Below are 6,037 nucleotides of genomic sequence, written 5' to 3'. Positions count from 1 at the left end.
TCTCTCCTACATTCTTTTCTTCTGCATTTTTTGTTCTTTCGCAGCGGAACGAATTTTGGGATTTCTTTGATTTCATCAATAATTTTTTGTTTCATTTAATTAATTATATATGTATATATAATTGTATGAAATTGTTTAAAAACACTATTTAAAAATGAAAATGACACTACGATGTGATTTTTTTCTGTTATTAATTGCATAATTTGGGGTTAGTGCAGAAATCTCATCCGATGTAGTTAAATATTAAAAAAGTACAGTAAATACTATACTTTTATGTTATTGGGTGAATAATAATTTGAGTCGTGCTGTTTCAAAAAAAAACCACATCACTTTCAATATCTTTAATTTTCAATTGGATTTCAGTAATTTTAATTGAAATTTTTAATTAATTAAAAATAAAATTATATTACTTTATATTTGTATTTAAAAATGATACAGCTCATCCACTATTTTAATTAAACATTTATATTTTGCTAATTGTTTCCCTTTTATCGTACATTTTACATTATGTCAGAATTAGTTCAAGAACTTCCTCTCTTACCTATTTCATATTACTTTTAAACATAAAAAATTATCTGTATGTTTAAATTAAATTTCATTATCTTTAGAAAAAATCATCTAAATCAATATAAGAAATTTTCAAAGTAGATTTATACAATCATACAAGTTGATAAATGAATTTTTTTATTTATTAAAAATCACTTTAATATTTTGTACATATCAACAAATATGTTAAATGATACCGTTCAATAAAACTTATTTAACTTTGCTAACCCAAAGTGGTTAAAAGATATTCTGAAATATGTTTGTTTGTGCAAATTTTCATATATTGACATTATATGTGATTAAACATGGATAGTTTAATTACGTTATTATGTTACTTAATACCATATATTTAAAGAATATTGCATATATCAAGTAAGGTGTTATTGTTATTATTTATTCTTATTTATTCAAAGTAAGTTGTTATTTTATTGATATTAGTCAATATTATATTACTTATTTTATAACATGGATCAAGGTAGTCCAAAAGACTTTATAAATACATCTAGAATTCCTATGGAATACACACTCTAATCTATTTATACTTACCCTTATCAAAGATCCTAACTCTCTTACCTAACAACACTCTTATATACTTGTACTCACTTCAAATATCCTAACTCTCTTACCTTACTGACTTGAGCGTTAAAGAGTCTTTTTCATATGAATCTTCCCCTCTTAAAGCAATTAGATTCAATTTCAGTTATCACGAACATTTAAATCACCACTTGGATCTTATCGCCAACGATATCCATCATGAATGATAGATTAAATGAATTAATTTATTATAAAATTGAGTTTAAATAATTTTATTTGTAATAGATTTATTGAATAAGATACATATTTACATATTCATAACCATATGTTGTTATCTACATATCTTTTTACGTGAATCAACTAATTTTGTCATATATGAAATGAATAATTTATTTTCTAATCCAATTCGATAAGAAAATAAGCGAGGGATCAAGTTGATCCATGAGTCAAAATATAGTTATGTCATTTAATATGGTGCACGAATTCTAAAAAGAAAGAAATCACTTATCTAATACATTTGATAGTATTCCATAAAATAATACTACTATAGAGTTATAAAAACATAAACACAAACAAAAAAAATTCAATAAGGAAACTCGTCTTAAACTTTTAACATCATAATGTGATATACAAAAAGACACTCTTCTCACTTCAATATTGATGTCAAAATATTAAAATTAATATTTTATTAAAAAAACATTTGTACAAAGTTGCAATATTTTATTCTTTTAGTGATGGAACAATATCGTACTGAATGTTTATAAATTGTTTGAATATGTGTTCATCATACACATAAGAAGTAAAACTTATCTCAGAATAAGAAGCATGATCATCATTAATTATGATATTATTAATGATGTTTTCAAGAATGGTTCTAAAACATTATACTTGATTATTAATTAACACAAACCATTATTTTGAATACCTTAAATAAACTATTTATAGTAATAATTGGTTAGCTCAAAGTGATTTCTAGATCTTGTTGTACAAATTCTTTATAATCATTAACCTAATCAATCATGAAATGGCATAACTTATGTAATTAATCAATTAAACGAGAACTAATAAATTAGTTTTTATCAGGAGTGGCAAAACGGACTAGACCAAACGGGCCAACCCGTCAGGCTGTGTTAAAAGGGACAGGTTAGGTTGAAGATTTCAACATGTCAGCCCATTTTGACCAGTCCCGTCCAGCTCGTCAACTTGACGGGCCAGCCTGTCCTGGCCCGTTGGCCCGCTTTAAAAAAAATAAAAAATAAAAGTAATTAAAAATATTTTTTTTATATTATATTTTTTATATATGTAAATATGTAATAGTATTATAATTTAAATAATTTACACCTACCAATTACGTTTCAATTATTAGTTATAATTTAATAATTTAATATGTAAACTTAATAATTATTTTAATTTATCTAATTAAAAACATTAACTAATCAATTAAAAATTTTAAAAATATTTTATTTGATTAAATATGCCTTTAATAATAATTTATATGTAAATATAAACAAATTTTAAAAATTAAAAAATTAAAAACAAATTAAAAAAGTTTTAAAAAAATTAATAAAAAAAAAAGTGGACGGGTCAGTCCGGTCCGACCCATTTTTTACGGGCCAAAACGGGCCGGACTGGCCGTTTTGCCACCCCTAGTTTTTATAGTGTTGTGTTGTTTAAAAAAAAATCCTAAAATAATACAATTGATTAGCTTCACACAAATGATTAAGTTCTAGCCGAAATGCTTTATATAAATATATTTCAAACACTACTAGAACTTTTTCATATTTTATGAAATTTTTTTTGCAAATTTGTTATAAAATTTTGTAACAAAAAACCTTTTTTGGCTTTTTTTTTACGAATTTTAATTAGCAAGTAATTTTGTTGTAGGTAATTACTTTCTACAAAATTATAAAATTCGCAAGTATTTCTTACAAAATTTTATGCAAAAAAAATTTGTGAAAAATATTTTGCAAAAAAAAAAATAGTAGCAAATTCTTACAAACCATTATTCATAACAAAAATTGCAAATGTTTCCTAAGAAAAAAATTTCAAAAGAAAATTGACAGGAAATATGTTTTTTTTTTAAGTAGTGGAAATTAACTTGAAACATATCAATTACTTTGAATAACTAGGATCTTAATTTAATGAAAAACTTCAATAAAATTTATATAATTGTATAAAAGTTTGAAACTTTTATTTAAACCATCAATCAAGGTTTTGTGTGGTAAATTTTATTCTTTACACATTGATTTAAATATTTGAATACTTATCATTGACGGGTGATATTATTTCCTTAGTTGTGAATGTTATTTAATCTTTTAAAGTGTTTTTGGTGTATTAAGTTCTTACATTTAGTTAGTATTTCTTAAAGATTGTTCACGAGGTTTTTTTTTTCAAATAATATATAAATACATGTAGCATGGTTGTAATTTAATACATAGAAAATATTGTAAATAATTTCTCTAAGGCTAAGTAAATTCGTATTAAACATAAAATTGATTTTAAATTAATCTAAATCTCTTTTGTACATTTGTCTTTCTCTTATTACTTGTTATTTCTCTCTCTAAACCCTAAAAAAAGAGGTGATGTAAGGGTAAAGAAGAACATATCACCCACCTCTCACACTTGATGTAAGGGTAAAGAAGAACATATCACCCACCTCTCACACTTGATCAATCCTACAAATGTCAACAAACTACAAGAATTTGTTTAATTATTGATGAAATTTTACTAATGAATTTTAGAATTTTAATTATTAACATAAACTTTCGTCAGTAATAAGTCAGTTGATAAATTAGAATATTAATTACCAACAAACATTTTTATCAGTAATGAATTTGTCGGTAAATTAAAGTTTTTATTACCGATGGATTTTTCCAACGGTAAGTTTCATCAGTAAAGTTGGCACAAAAGTTCTTGCTATGAGCATCAATAAATCATGATATTTATCGATGAGTTTTACTGTCAGGTTTGTTGTCGATAAACATTTTGTCAACTTACATAATAATCTCTTTGTGTACGCTTAACATTTTGGGATTGTTTGTTTGTTTGTAGTCATTTTGCTAACATGGTTGGTTGTATCTTTGTTGAGATAATAAAAAAGAAGAAGAAGGAAGAGGAGGAGGAGGAGGAGGAGGAGAAGAAATCAAATCACGATATTTACCAATAATGAATAGCAAAGGAATTGTGGTTGGTAGACATTTTTCTTACTTACATAATAAGATTTAGAGTTTAGGGTTTAGAGGTGAGGATGAATCAAATTGAGATATTTACCAACAATGAATTTTATCGAAGGATTTATGGTCGGTAGACATTTTGTCGATTTATGTGATAATCTCTTTACGGACACTTAAGATTTAGGATTATTTGTTAATAAAAAAAAGAGAAAAGAAGAAGAAGAAGAAGAAGAAGAACCAAATCACAATATTTACCAATTAATTTACCAAATGATTTGTAGTTTATTGATATTATGTCGATTTACACAATAATCTCTTTATGTATGGTCAAGATTGAGGATTCTTTGTTGACAAACATTTTGCTAGAATGTTTGGTTGTCTCTTTATTGAGAAATTCAAAGAAAATATTAGATCTTTCATAAAGAATTTCACGTAGAATCTAAAAACCTTTGACAATCAAGTAAACTATTATTCTCTTTTAAATGTTAATTATATGATAAATTTGAATTATTCACATAAAATCGTTTGTGTCACTACTTGTAATAATAATCAAATCAACATAATAATTACTGTAATAAAAAAATTAAGTGATAAATAAAAATTAGGAACGATATATTCTTCATTTTGAAGACGTTGTAAGAAACTAAGAGTATTTGTACTAATTATGAAACATAAGCAAATCCGACCTTAGCTCAGTTGGTAGAGCGGAGGACTGTAGTTGGTAAATCCAAATAGCCATTCTTAGGTCGCTGGTTTGAATCTAGTAGGTCGGAAATGTATTTGTTTTTTATCCGCCAAATTATTCCTACTAACCCTTTAAATTTTGATAAGCTATATAGAGAAGATATGAGAGTCAAAACAAAAAGATATTGACCTCAATATCGTGCAACATGGATAACAATCTAGAACGATGTAAGTGACCTACCTACAAAAATATCTATTTTTTATTCTTATTCAACTACACATCCATTAAAATGGAAGTTGTTCCATTATTTTATTACACTAAAGTCGTGCCATTATAATACAACTTCTTCATTTCAAAACCAACACTAAAGTTGTGTCGATATAATATGACTTCTTCATTTGCATTATTGAAGTCGTCCCATTATGACACGACTTCTTCATTTAAAGTAAAGTCTTACCATTATGGTATAACTTTTTAATGTCTTCTTCAACACTGAAGTCATTCCATGTTGGAACTACTTCTTAATCTAATATTCCCACAACAATCACATTACCAATTCACGTTTCTCTAAATTAAAAAAAAAAATACTACAGGGGAAATTAAGATAAATTGCACATAATACTTCAATGCCATTATATTGGAATGTTTTCTTAATTCGACCAAACATAAAACAAACATGACACATAGGGTAAAATATTAAATGCATTGGTTGTTGATAGAGAGACTAAGTGTTCTTGCATATCAGTTACATCACTGGCTATAAGTACATTAAATAAATTTTCACCACTGAAACCAGAGATTTTCCCCACAAAGTACCATTAACATGAACCAAGTCTCTACAAATAGAAAGATGCAAACTATTTAATATTCTTACAACAATCACATTACTAATTGATGTTTATAGATCTATAAATTCCTCTCATTTGTTCTCTTACATTCTTGAAGTAAAAAGGTAATTCTTGTATTACTTGATACTGAAATATTTGTTTAATAGTTAACATTATTTTTTATCACATGTATTCTTCTTTTTTCTTTATGATTATAGCAGAAAAAGGATTGTAGTATTTATGTATTCATAATCATTCTTTAATTGGGACTT

Source organism: Vigna unguiculata, chromosome 5 (genome assembly GCF_037176805.1).
Source record: "Vigna unguiculata cultivar grain cowpea cultivar isolate G323 ecotype 2 chromosome 5, ASM3717680v1, whole genome shotgun sequence".
Classification (NCBI taxonomy): domain Eukaryota; kingdom Viridiplantae; phylum Streptophyta; class Magnoliopsida; order Fabales; family Fabaceae; genus Vigna; species Vigna unguiculata.
The sequence above is the reverse complement of the archived record's forward strand: the minus strand, read 5'-3'. Positions refer to the sequence as shown.